Below are 15,072 nucleotides of genomic sequence, written 5' to 3' on the forward strand. Positions count from 1 at the left end.
ACTTTGTTGGATCGGAGTCCGGGGATCGTCATCGAGCTGAACGTGTGCTAGAACTCGGAGGTGCCGTAGTTTCGGTGCTTGATCGGTCGGATCGTGAAGACGTACGACTACATCAACCAAACGCTTCCATTGTCGATCTACTACGTATATAGATCACACTCCCCCCTCTTGTTGCTATGCATCACATGATCTTGCGTGTGCGTAGGAAAGTTTTTGAAATTACTACGAAACCCAACATGCACCCGTTTCGGTAGTCCCCGAACCTGAAACCCGGCAAACCCGGCAAAATACATTTTTTTTACTGAAATATGCTCCTGTTTGTTGCTGAAATATGCTTATCTTCGTTGTTGAAATGGGCTATAGTTGTGCTGAAATAGGCTTCTTTTAGCTGATGTTATTCCTGAGTATTGTGCTGAAATTTGCAGTTGTTTTGCTGCTGAAATATACTACGTTGCTGCTGAAATTATATGATTGTTGCTACTATGCTATGTTTGCTGCCTCCGAAATATACTATGTATGTTGTTTAACTATGCTAAAATACACTCTATATAGCTGTTGAACCATCTACTATTGTTTTTTGTTGAAATTTGCTCCAGTTATGCTGCTGAAATGTGCTTGTTTTGCTATTCAAATGTTATTCTTTGTCGCCACTATGTTTGTTTAAATATTTTTATTTTCTCATGGGTTCCCCGTGGGTTCCCCGAAACCCGATGGGTTTAGGGGACGGGCAAAAAACTAGCCCCGCACATGGTGATGGGGACGGGGATGGGTTTGCGATTTTCTCGTGGGGATGGGTTCGGGAAGGCAAAACCCGATGGGTTTCGTCCCCGTTGCCATCTGGACACATAACTGACTCCCAGGTATCTTGCAGGTGACTTCTACTCTAGTAGTCTGGGGCTAGTGACGGCCCTCGGAGACGGTGTCATCGGCAGCAGCATCTGGCAAGTGCATCGAGTTTGCAGCTCACAACTTCAGTTTCCAGCCTCAAAGTGACATAAACAACAGGTAGTTATGACACTTGCATCTAATTGGTTCCATGAAATAGTCAAGGTTTCTATCCCAACTGAGTTTCAACAGCCTCAAAGTGAAGGTTCCATCAAATGGTTCTTGCACCTGTTATTGGGACAAATGGTAATCAGAAAGAAAGAAAAAATCTCATAGCACAAATTTATCTTACATTGATGAGAAATCAGATTTGTTTTTGCAGTGCTAAATTTTTTTTGCCTGTTTGAACTACCATCAGAAGCACCCTTTGTTTTCCATATGAGCCAGTATATGCTAATAGATGATGCATGTTTCTGCCCTTATTACACGGCCTCAAACTGCATCACTACCAAATAGAATGTTCTGCTAGCCATTTGACCTCCTTCTCTTTAGTCAATGCACACTACCTGTTCTGGTGGCAATTACAGCGAACTGCTTAATTATTATTTGGTAGGTTGAGAACACGCAAAGTCTGTAGACTCATGCCAGCACACCATAAACAAATTACCATATTGTAATTGCCAGAACAGTAGATAACTAATTACAGCATCTATAATCCCTAAATTTTAGTGCTAGGATTCCTAATGGTCTGAAAATCCCATATCAACTTAAATAAAGTTCTATTGCCTCACTGGTTGTAACACTAAAGAAATCAATGGCCCAATTAATTGTTCTCAATCACAAATCACAGCGACAAAGTATATTCTGAATTTACATCTGATGTGACACCACGCATGAAAAAGCTGGTAGAACATTCCAATCATACGGGAATTGTAAGACGCATACCTTTTATCTTTTGTTAAGATCGGCTTCCATCGCTAGGAGTTCTTTTTCCTTTTTTCTTCACATCCTATATGAGATAATAACATGCAAAATATAAATATATATCAAAACTAACTTCGCACATGAACAGTTTTACCCTAGATAGTCAATTTTGTAAGGCAAACTTTGAGCTGGCACATGTAAGGCGAACTTTGAGCTGGCACATAGGATAGAGCTGAAGCTTCAAATTGTTTCAATATTTATGCTCTGAATCTACTTATATAATAAGCCGTAGGTCAGAGCTTACGCTTCAATTTGGATGACCTGAAGCTATTTATAATATGAACTAATCCATAACAAGTAATGAACCATATGGTGTAGCTGAAGCTTCGCAAAACCTACTGCATTCACGGAACCGGAGTAGTACTACAGTTGGTGCAAGAGGCATATCTACTGATTTCACCAAATATCACAGGAACCGGCTATTTCGCCGTGCCAGGAAGTTTTGTTGATCATTAGGATGCTATATATATCCAAGTTCTATGTGATGAGTATGCAATAAAAGTGTATCTGATAACCTTGTTGAGATGATTTTGAGCTTGGGAAGCACCCTGATATCGACTATGCATCTCACAACTTTTGAAGATCTCAAGTTTGCAGCTCATAACAGGATCACATGCAAAAAAGTCACACAAAATAACCATCTGGATGAAGAGAAACAATAAATCTGACCAATAAAATACTTGATACTAAATAATATTAAACCATAAGGTTGAGCTGAAGCTTCGCATAACCTAATGCATTAACGGAACAGTAGTAGTACTATAGTAGGTGCAAGTGGCATATCTAAATGTTTCACCAAAGATCACCTGAACCTGCTCTTTCGCCACGCCAGCAATTTCTGATGATCATTGAGATGCTATATATATCCAAGGCCTTATTGATTAAGTAACAACATAACAAAACTGCTTGAGTAAAGTTAGTTTTACAATATCGAGCTTGGAGCACCCTCAATGTTATGCGGCTGTGCGTGTAATCCAGTCCTGCCTTTTAATCTCATCATGAATATACACTGGAGATCGAAGATTGATTGCAAGCATCAATTTTGTACTGTATGATACCATGAAAACCTTTTGGTTCTAGAAAATACAGCAGTATGACCAAATGATGAATGTATACGGTCCACAAATAAAGGATCAAAGAGAACATCTAGCAGAGTTCAATCCTCATCCTTACTTCACTTCAGGCAAAGGTCATTAATTGTCAGTTATGTGTACTTGCATAGGTGCGTATGGGTAATTCAAGAAGCAAGGCGGTTGATCCACAAACAAAAGAGGTCGTTACTACGGGTATGCTGGATTTCTACAAGAAAGTACTACACATAGGTTATTTGCATAAACGAACATTCACAATCTTTTATTATCATGTTTTGCGGTCCTTAAAAGCGTGATAACTGTTGATCCTAATACTACGGGCATGCTTTTACCTATCATAATGTGGTACACATGAGTTCTGTGCATTTCTGATAATCACATGCTAAAAGCATAATGCTTTTCAAGCCTTACGAGCTCTACAATAGTTGAAGATAACAATGCAAGCATCTTACCCAGATCTCAAAATGTTGGGGAAAATTCGGCTACGGTTCCAGGTATTTTGCTTGTGTGAATATTGTTGGGAATTTTGCCATGTAGATACGACGGCAATATCATTGGCCTTATATTCATGATGGTTATAACTCTACAGATGGATCATTGTCGCTTTCGGATGGAGAGCATAATGAGGCTTCCTTCACAACTCCTAATATACAGAATTTGGAATTTAGCAAATATGTAGATGGTACTCACTCAACCGCATTACATCTGGCAAGATTGTTTAACCATATAATGTCACATATATATCATTGATTTTATTTTCTTAATGGGTACAACCCTACAGATGGAACAAGTTCGCTTCGTATTAAAGACCATCATGATGGTTCGTTGTTGGGTTCCAACAATCTAACTCTTGATTGTGGCACAAATGTAGCTGGCAAAAACACCATTGGTACCGACTCATTCATATTTAAAATGCCATTAGTATACTTATGGGAAGTCATTTTCGTGTACAATGTGTTGCAATTTTTTCATATTGGTAATCTATAGGCGGTGAACCTCCAAACGAAGATATCGATGGTGCGACAAAGCTAACAGGTATTCCCACGGATGCTTATCTAACATCCATTATGACCTGATGTACATATGGTGCGACAAAGCATTATGGAATTTGTGTTTTATACTTTTGACATGTTGCAGACGACATCAGATCCATCGATCTAAGCCATATATCAAATGAACAATTCAACACACAAAGGCGTGCAGCTTATCATAAGAAACCAGTCCAAGACAATGTGTTATTGCAAGAGGTTCAACAGACCTGCTTTTCGAAATCTGGTAATTTGTTTAACTGCATGTTGATGACTAATAGTTGCGGCACTCAACTTATGTAATAGTACTCTTATATTTTGTGTCAATGTGATCTACATGAGTTGTAAACATAATCTTACTACATGCAGATGCTGTTTTTATTCACTAACAACCATATTTTTAATTCATCTCGTAGAACATCTGGAACTTAACAACGCGTGGAGGCGGGAATCTTATCGCATGAGCAAGACACAGGGTTTGAAAAAAAAAACAAGTCGATAGCCACATGGTTCAACGTCGTACGCTAGGTGATATCACGAATGTTCGTCAACCTAATCATGTGATCTCGGGTACATCATTTACTCATTTTTTATCAATTTTCATGCGTGGCGTCCCCTTGTTATATCATCATATAATACTGACCTATCATGTTGAATCAGATGACTTGAATGTCACCAAAGAGAATGCGGCAATAACGGAAGAAGATCGCAAAAGAGATCATAGAAACGCCCTAAGGAGAGCTTCTTATCGGAGGAAAAAAGAGCGGGTTCTCCAAGAAGATAAACTCCGCACCCTTAATGAGTCTGGTAAGAACTAATGACCTTTGAATCATCATTGTTATCTTCGAGTCATTTCTTAACCATTAAATTTTGTGTATAATTTACTAACCATGTTTACCAGACAACCCAACTAGCTTCGCCTATACAACATTATCGCTGACTGACTCAGCATTTACTGTTACAACTACGGAGACATCTAATCTGGTTAATGACAATGATCTCCATGGTAATCGACTTGTGAATAAGATGTCATCAATGTGCTCAGATTATGTTTTACTCACTAGCATTTAAATTATGTCCAAAATGACACCAGACGTTGACGAGAATATACTTGAAGAAACTTGTCATATAAACGAGGAAGATCGCAAGAGAGATCATAGAAATGCACTAAGGAGAGCAGCTTATCGGAGGAAAAAGGATAAGATGATAGCAGATGAAAATCTACGTCCACTATCTAATTTAGGTAAATATGATTATTATTCATGCACAGTGCATACCTTCTCATACCAACAGTTGCTTTAATGACACGTTTACTGATAAATGAATTTTGCCGTTGACCCAACTTAATATAATTGATGCAATTAGCATAGTGTCATATGCTAGATCTTAATGCAAATTATTTATATTTGAGTACGTGAAGACTGTTCTGAAATTCATTAGTCACTAAAACAGTATTTATCTAATGTTGCTTGCACACCTTCTTTTATAAAGCCACCGCTGATAGCCCTAACTATACAGACTTATTGCATGATGATGCAACATTACCCCTCCATCATTAGACGCCTCCATTCTTACCCATGACAACGACCGAGCTAAGAGGATACAGAGAAACTCTCGTAGCCGAGCATGTTATCAGAAGAAAAATGTGGAACTAACGGTTGATCATAGAGAGGATTTGAATGAAAAGATACGAGGGAAGCGCGTTCAGCGCCGCAAAAGCATGTCGGAGATTGACAAGGGGCAGTCAAGTGCTCAAAGGAAGGCCTGTTATGCTAAAAGGAAAAACACCCCGTGCAAAGAATCCCTCGCACTCCCACGTACAGACATTACTAACTTAACATCTGATAGTCTCGCAATACCCCTCTCTCGGGCTGTCGAAGATGATTCATCGGATGGCGACCCTCCTCCTGTCATGCCGAATTACGGTGTTTGCACCAATGGTATGTAATAACTTTTCTTTTGTTCTGTTGCAACTTCTCATCAACCTTGTTCTGACATCATGCGGTCTTTGTCACATTCTCCGCAACGTAAATGCAGAGGACATCGATGTGTTAGCAGAGCCCATCATGGGCGATGAGCCTACACCAGCCAAATTGATGGATGAGGAGTACTACATGTATCGCGACCAAGGTATGGTCAACTCGGAACTTGGAAGGCCAGGAGCTTCATTGTAATTGTAGTGCCCGTGCGTTTGATTTTGATGATCATGTTTCAATGAATGCCTGTAGGATCGGATAATGACACATTCGAGGATGACGAGGAAGCGAGCATGTCGTTTGTTATACCTAGCGATGTTGATCCATTAGACTGTGTGTACACAAACATACCAGACAACACCCACATCCTGAAGCTCGACGCAAACTGCAAACACTGCAAGGTCATAAAGTTTGTGTCTGAGACTGATGAATTCTGCTATCGCAATGGACAGATCAAGCTTAAACAACCGGAACCAATCCCAGAGCTTATGAGGCTATGGTCCAGCATGGATGCCGATTCTAGACATTTTCGTGAGAACATACGGTTCTTCAATGGGCATTTCGCCTTCACAACCCTTGGCGTCAGCCTTGATGAGAACTACACAAACATGAAGTCTGGGGTGTACACATTCCGGGCACACGGAACCATCTACCACAATGTGCATTCGTTCGGGCCTAGCTCACGTCCAGAACATTTGCAGTTGTACTTTTATGATGACGACCCAACCATAACTCATCGTAAGGCAGCCACAAAGCAATTAGACCAAGATGTTGTGAAGAAGTTAGTAGACATACTTAAAGAAAACCTGTACTCCCAGCAATTTAGGAGTTTGCGTGCACACAAGGACAACCTTGATGATTATAGGATTGACCTAAACACCGATAAGAGGCTTGACCAAAGAAAGTATAATAGACCATTGTCATCTGAGGTTGCTGCAATTTGGGTTGAGGGCACCGACCTGGCAAAAAGGTTTGACCGGAGGATAACACTTTATGGTAACAACAATGAAAGGCATAGTATACGCGTGTCATCCGGAGCATATGACCCGTTGTCTTATCCCCTATTCTATCCAAGGGGGGAATTAGGTTGGCATCCAAAACTACCTAAACATAATGTTCCTTGGGAGGCTGTACTACATCCTCAACTGGTCCATGATGATGATGATGATGATGATGCAGGTATGACATCTGTGTCCCTTTATGTTTCAAATAATAAATTATTTTTCACATACGTCAAGGTTTTGATGCTATTCCATTGTGTGCAGAGGGTAATAGCAGGTTGTGCGTCTCCGTCAGAGACTACTACTGTTATATGCTGCAGACACGGCCTGCAATCTTCAATCCCATACTCTGTGGAGCACGACTGCTGCAGCAATGGGCTATCGACATGTACGTTAAGATTGAGAGTTGTCGGTTGCGGTGGTATAGGAAGAACCAGACGCAGATTCGTGCCGACTTGTATAAAGGAGTTGTTGATGCCATCACTTCGGGGGAGACGCGAGCAAGCACTGTTGGGGTTAGAATAGTGCTCCCTGGAACATACCCTGGTGGCGATCGCGACATGAAGAAGAGGCATATGGATGCCATGGCAATTGTCCATACATACGGGAAGCCAGACATCTTTCTCACCATGACTTGCAACCCTAAATGGGAAGAGATAACGAATGAGTTGCTGCCTGGTCAGACAGCGCAAGACTGACCTGATATTGTGGCACGTGTGTTCTATGGCAAACTAGAGCACATGAAATACATGTTGTTCAAGAAGAAAATCTTGGGTGTTGTAGTCGCTTACGTATACGTAGTCGAGTTTCAAAAAAGGGGCCTCCCCCACGCACATTTTTTGTTGATCATGGACTCAACATATAAGCTTATCGTCCCGGAACAGTATGACCGACTCATTTCCGCGGAGCTCCCAGACAAGCATAAGTATCCAGATTTGTATGCAATGGTGGTAAAACATATGATGCACGGACCATGCGGTGCTCTCAACCCGAAGAATGTTTGCATGCAAGAAAACGGTTGCAAGTGCAGATACCCACGGCCGTTCAACGAGAACATAGCACAGGGGAAGGACTCATACCCAGTTTATCGACGGAGAGACGATGGAAGACGTGCTAAGGTCTGAGGAAAGATGTTGGACAACAGATGGGTAGTGCCTTATAACCCATACCTACTGCGGATGTTCAATTGCCACATCAACGTTGAGGTCTGCTCTAGCATAAAGGCCGTGAAATATCTTTACAAGTACATTTACAAGGGCCATGATAAGGCTTCTTTCAGCATCGATCAGCCCGACGCCGATGGTAACATTGATGAGATCAAGAGATACGTTGGCGCTAGGTGGGTCACCCCTCCGGAGGCTATGTGGAGGATCTTTGGCGTCCCACTTTGCGCCAATTACCCGCCTGTCTTGCAGTTGCCCCTTCATCTCCCGAATATGCACAGGGTTGCATTCAATGCGCAGGCTGACTTGAAGAATGTTGTCGCCTCCAAAAATGCTTCAAAATCCATGTTAACAGAATATTTTAAGGCTAACCAGGAATACCCTCGGGCTAGACATATATTGTACAAGGATTTTCCCGGAAGCTTTACGTGGCAGAAGAAACATAAGTATTGGAAGCCGCGGGTCGAGCGTTTTCAAATTGGGCGCATAGTGTCTGCCAATCCTGCCGAGGGGGAGCGGTACTACCTGCGTGTGTTGCTTAACCATGTTACTGGCAAAACATCCTTCGACGACTTGCTCACCATGGACGGTGTGCTATGTGGGAGCTTTAGAGAGGCTGCTGAAAGGTTGGGACTGATCGAGGCAGACAACACGCTCGACGACTATCTTAATGAGGCTGAGCAGTGGGCGATGCCGTGCTCACTTAGGAGGCTCTTCTCAACCATCTTGGTGCACTACGAGCCATGCGATGTGCGTGGTCTATGGGATCAGCACTTCGAGCCTATGTCAGATGACTATTGTCGATCACGCACGTCCCCTGACGAGGTGGAGCAGATGTTGTTGCTTGACATTAGGGGGATGTTGCAGTCCATGGGTAAAGACATTGTTTATTTCACTCTTCCAAGCATAGATGATGCGTTTGACCCTACAGAGGGCGAGGCAAGAGAGGTTATCGAGGAATCAACCGTTGAGTTTGACATGGATGACACAAAATTGGCATCTTCACTGAACATGGAGCAGAGGGCCGCATACGAGGAGATACTAGGGGCTGTTGAACGCGGTGATGGGGGTGTATTCTTTGTTGATGGCCCTGGAGGTACAGGTAAGACCTTCCTATATAGGGCGATGCTTGCCAAGGTGAGGAGCCAGGGCAAGATTGGTATCGCTACTGCGACGTCCGGCGTCGCCGCTTCTATCATGCCTGGCGGCAGGACTGCCCACTCGAGGTTCAAGATCCCATTGAGTTGCGATGATGGAGCCTCGTGCAGCTTCACCAAGCAGAGTGGGACCGCCAAGCTGCTACGGATGGCCTCATTGATAATACGGGACGAGGCCAGCATGACGAAGCGACAAGCGGTTGAGGCATTGGATAATAGCATGCGCGACATCATGGGAATACGCGACCGACCCTTTGGAGGAAAGACTGTAGTATTTGGCGGGGACTTTAGGCAGGTTCTTCCGGTCGTCAGAAGGGGGTCGCGGGGCCAGATAATTGATGCAACCCTCCGAAGTTCTCATCTATGGAAGGGTATGCGGCAGCTTCGGCTCATCACCAACATGAGGGCTCATAATGACACATGGTTTGCCGATTACTTACTAAGGGTCGGCAATGGCACTGAGGATGTCGACGATCAAGGCAACATAGTACTCCCAGAAGATATTTGTCTGCCGTCTACAGGCGAGGTTGACGACCCAGAGAAGCTTATTGAGCACGTATTTCTGAGTCTAGACGACAACATGGCTGATTCGAATTACATGACATCTCGAGCAATCCTTTCCACAACAAACGACAATGTAGACAAGATAAACATCCGCATGATAGAGCGTTTTCATGGAGATGAAGTAATCTACCATAGCTTTGACAGTGCGGAGGATGACCCATATGGCTACTATGCTCAGGAGTTTCTGAATGGATTGACTCCTAACAGTCTCCCTCCGCATGCTCTCAAGCTAAAGCTGAATTGCCCTGTCATACTTCTAAGGAACATTGATCCAGCTAATGGTCTGTGTAATGGCACTAGGCTTGTTGTAAGAGGTTTTGAGAGGAACACCGTTGATGCAGAAATCGTGATTGGACAACACACTGGCAGGAGGGTCTTCCTTCCTCGAATACCTCTCCGCCCATCTGAAAATGACATGTTTCCGTTCAAGTTTAAGAGGAAGCAATTTCCTATAAGGCTTAGCTTTGCTATGACCATTAACAAGGCTCAAGGGCAGACTATCCCGATTGTTGGTGTGTACCTACCCAATCCCGTGTTCTCACATGGTCAGCTCTATGTTGCTTTATCTCGAGCCACCGTGAAGAGAAACATAAAGATACTCATTCAGAAGGAGAAGCCGAAGGAGAAGACCAACAAGCATAAGGACAATACAAAGAAGCGAAAAAGAACGACCGTGTCCTTACTGACCTCGATGAAGAACATCGTCTACAAGGAAGTCCTTACAGGTTGAACACCGGTTAATAGCAAGGCAGGTTTTGTAATGACAGAGCAATTACTTTTGCGAATGTCAAGACATGATGTAATTCGTTTTTCTACATGTATCTTTCTATTTGTTATTTTGATAGCTGGAGGTATATTCGATATATTCGAGCTACGCACTGCAGTTCAATAATCAGCCGTCATATTGGCACCATCATCGCTGTTATGGTTTTTGTACTATTGTTGTTTTTATGGCAATGTACATGTCACACAGCGTATTATTTAGTGTGTAATCTATGGTCCAGATCTAATGATTGGCCTGCTAAATACCTTGGACATGCAATGAACTTTTTAATTAAGGCAAGTTATCATACCACTACAAGAAACATGTTAATACGTGACGGATTTCGGGTGACAGTTTCAAAAACCGTCATGCACAGACTAGTACGGCCCGCAAGCCCACCTAAGCCCGCCTAAAAAGCCCTAAACCAGTGCCCGTATAAAAGCTAACGCGGAGACACTCCCTTCCCCACTCTTTCTCCTCCTCCGTCGCCCCCATTGGCTTGGCCCTCTCTAGTTCCCGACTTCCTGCCCTGCCCGCGCCACGTCACCGTATCCTCCATCTCCGCTGCACCACCGCAGTCCTTCTCCTGCCCCTCCACTGGAACCAACCGGAGAACACCTGGAAGTGGAGGAAATCCCCGCCTGTCTCTCTACTGGATCTGGATCGGCTCCCGTGACTCTTCCTCCCTCTGTTGGTAAGGACGCACTAGCTCCGCTACTACATTTTGAAGTGAAGAATCAAGCAGAATCCAATTCAATCCAGGTGGATCTCTATCTTTGTGGCCTTTTGTGCAGATCCGGCATGGAGGTCAAACCTGGCGTCAGTTTGTCTTAGCGGAGCGGCCGTGTGGTGGCCGGTCTACGGCATGGCTCATTGGAGGTAGCAGCGACAGCGGCATCGCAGTTTCCTTCCCCGTCCATGAGGTCTGATCTCCCGCCCGCCCCCTTCACTGGTGACTTGTTCTTGTTTTTTTCATTTTACTTTGGACTAATCTCATAGCTTCTTGGTCAGTTCGTCTTAAATCTTCCGTGACCACGAGATAATTTTCACGAATTAGTATCTTAATTGATTTTGGTCTGTGGCTACCTAATTCTAGAGATGGAATAGAATAGAATAGGTTGAGGGGATCGATCTGAAACTGAGTAGGCACATATTTCAGTGTAGGTTAGCCGGTGGTTTTGGAGCAAAATTGTACGCCCCGAAAGAAATATCTACACACGGGAGAGAAAAAGAAAATGGTATTTCGAAACATCTGAACGACATTTCAATGCAACGGGAGCACCATATCTATAGAGTGCTAAAGCTGCACTTGTTGTTTTCATTTCCTGCTATTCGATTTGCCATTAATCTTACTTTCTCAATGTACAGATGTGCTTCACAAATTTTAAAATATCTTGATGATTAACACTTTAACTTAAGGAGATATTTCCATAAGCAAGTTTAGTTTCTTCCTGTGCTGGGTTCTATTAGCTTATTCTGAATCTGAACATGACATGACGAACCACTGAGACGTGATCAGATCAATTTGTTTTGTGTGTGTGTATAACAAGTTCCTTTGATTGATTGGCATACATCTTAGGCACACATACTGGAACACGGCGGTCCAACCAACCTTTGGCCTCCGCTTCTTCCTCCCCGACGGTGCTGTGGAACCAACGCTGGGTTCCGCTACCCCTGACCGTGGCCTAACACGCACGAACTGAAGATAAGTTATTCTATTTCTTCCTTAAAGTGAGATCGTTTGCTTCTCTGATCCAGTTCTAGTAATTTGTACAAGGCCTTAGCTTGTTGTCAGGGAGGAACTTTCATCTCATTGCTAAAACTTGGGTAAACTGTGGGCATACAAAATACATCTTTGTTTTTGTTGCCTTACAAACATGGCTGTGAACAAACCGAATGTTGGCAAACAATCGTATATCCATTTTCACTTATTATGATATTTCTGAAAGTGAAAGGGACTAAGGATAGCACAGAGAGCAGAGAGCACACGGGTTATGTTGGAAAAATTGGTCGAAGTTACAATGCATTAGCTGGCATAAATATAGCACAACTAGCATGCCTAGATGCACACAACGTTGATGGTAAGATATGCTTGACAACTACCTAACAGGATCAGATTATTCATTTTGTAAATGTAAAAAAAATATTATTGTCTTCACAACGTCCACCACTGAATATCTCTATGTATTTCTAGACCTTGATTTGATATTAAAAAGACAATCCAATTTATCTTCACGCTTATGTCCTGGAAGGTTTCAGGATCTGTATCTATATTCGTGATTGCTACTGCATGTGTTCTGACTCGGCTTGTACCTTCATTAAAATGAAGTAATACTTAAGCTATGTATGAGTCTGATTCGTGCAAGCCTTGTTCCTACTGCTGCCACCTTGTATAAATATATACTGGTTCATGCAATACTTGCTCCTACTTCAAACTTTTAGTCTGAACGTACCTATATATACTTGCATCAGACTAAATTTGTAGTCTGATTCGTGAAGTAGGAGCAAGGGTTGTTCCTACTACTGCCACCATGTATAAATATGTACTTGTTAATTTCATTTAACTATTTTTTTCTGTCACAAATAATAGTACTATGCTGGTCAAGTGGGCAGCGTATAGAATCGTCTTGCACAGAAGTAACATGGATAATATAATCAATGGGTTTATGATAGAAAATCATTTTTGTATATCCTGAATGAATATAAACGATGCATGATTATTTCAAGTTGCACTTTCCTATCTATTATCTCATTGTTTATCAAGTATTTTCATGTTTCATAGTGCACTACATTACAATGGGTTTATATGGCCTCAACTACTGCTGCTATAGTAGGAGTTCTGTGATGTGTGTTTCGTCACTTTGTCATTTGACACACTTTTCTTTGGGTTAATTTTAAGCAACCTCATGTTTAATCTTGTTTTATAGTAGATACAATGTTATTCTCATTTGTAGGCACTACAAGATTTAAGAATTCTGGACATGTAATTCATTTTTATATTTGTTGCAATTTTCTTATTTCTACTATCTATACATATGTGCAAATATCTAATATTCTTGTTAATATGCTAGGTAAGATTGGATACTGTGCTACTTGGTGCTGCCCATCACGGCATGATCGTTGCCATCAAGAACGTCGATGGCAAGAGCTTGAATAACAACCTCGATAGTTTATATGTTCTGTTGATGTAAAATGGATTGTACTGGTTCATAACTCTGTTGTGTGATATATTTTGTCAATCTATGTTGTATGTCATCACTTTGTAGATGATTTTTTAAATTGCTGTGTTGTAGATACATACAGATGGCTATGTTAAACTTTGTAATGTTTCACACCTTGCAAATATTTTTTGTTGGGAAAATTTGGCATTAGGATTTGTGTAACGCCCTTTAAATTGGCCCTTAAAAACATAGTTAAATTCTGGCCAAAAGAAACGGGATAATGGGCTAAGCCAAATTTAAACCGCCCTTTAAATTGTGCCTAAATCCATGACGAATTTCGTGACGGAAAATAGTATCCACGTAGGCAGCCACGTAATTCAAATTACTCAATTGAAAATCCTATGTGGCGTTAGTCCATGACAGATTGTTCCGTCACAAAGGTTTGGGCCTGGGCGGGCCGGGGGCAGATCCATGACAGCTAAGAACCGTCATGGTAGGTACGATATCAAATTATGACGCGATATACATGACTGATTTCAAATCCGTCAAGGATGGACACCCATGACAGTTTTTCACTAATTTGTGACGGACTAGATCCGTCATGTATTAACATATTTCTTGTAGTGTACCCGTTCTTATTTATTTTGGTAATTTGATACTATGTTGTACTGTAAATTTATTGGCGTCCTTATTATCTATCTATTATTCTGATATGTCACAACTAAAAGATTCAGATCGGTTTGAATTATAAGACCAACACACGCATAAGGGAAGTTTGTCCAACTCTTGAAAATATATTTTGTATATGTACTTTTAATAAATAATAAAATGCATTTAATGCGTATTTGCTAATAAGTTTAAATACATGTTCTACTCTGTAGATTGTGGCAATGCAAATGTAATTTTCCCGAAGTGTGCAATATTTAGCAAAAGTTATATTACTTGTACTTTCAGGGAGCTATACTAATTAATTAACAGTACAATTCAAGTTACATATTATTCTATTCCATTGGTTCATTTACGTTTATGAGATTACTGCGGATCTGAAAGAGTTCTAAACTATAAATTTGTACAAGGCTGCATTAATCTTGGACCTGGCGAGGATTGGTTCAGGGAGCAAGCATCGCTTCATGGTTTTCTGGTCCATGAGAACTTGTGTTAGGCTGATATCGAGCATCGTGTGTTGTTGTGCCTTTGCGGGACAGCAAGGATTCCACTAAGATGGTTTGTTGGTCTGAGGGTGGTCGACTTATAGTTGCACCCAGCCAAGACTATTTGCTGTGCTGCATTCAAATAATTAAATGTTCATCGAAATGTGTATCCTGTTCTAGATGCCATGTAATACTAGGATTCTCATTT

The 15,072-nt window shown here is 41.8% G+C and overlaps 1 long non-coding RNA gene across 1 annotated transcript; it reads left to right on the top strand.

The window, feature by feature from the left end:
• The first annotated feature begins 11,041 nt into the window (after nucleotides 1-11,041).
• Nucleotides 11,042-14,180, top strand: LOC123068373 (uncharacterized). The gene is made up of 3 exons (XR_006431702.1): nucleotides 11,042-11,246; nucleotides 11,347-11,475; nucleotides 12,132-14,180. It is a non-coding gene; the product is annotated as an uncharacterized lncRNA (long non-coding RNA).
• The last annotated feature ends 892 nt before the right edge of the window (nucleotides 14,181-15,072 follow it).

Source organism: Triticum aestivum, chromosome 1A (assembly GCF_018294505.1).
Source record: "Triticum aestivum cultivar Chinese Spring chromosome 1A, IWGSC CS RefSeq v2.1, whole genome shotgun sequence".
Classification (NCBI taxonomy): Eukaryota; Viridiplantae; Streptophyta; class Magnoliopsida; order Poales; family Poaceae; genus Triticum; species Triticum aestivum.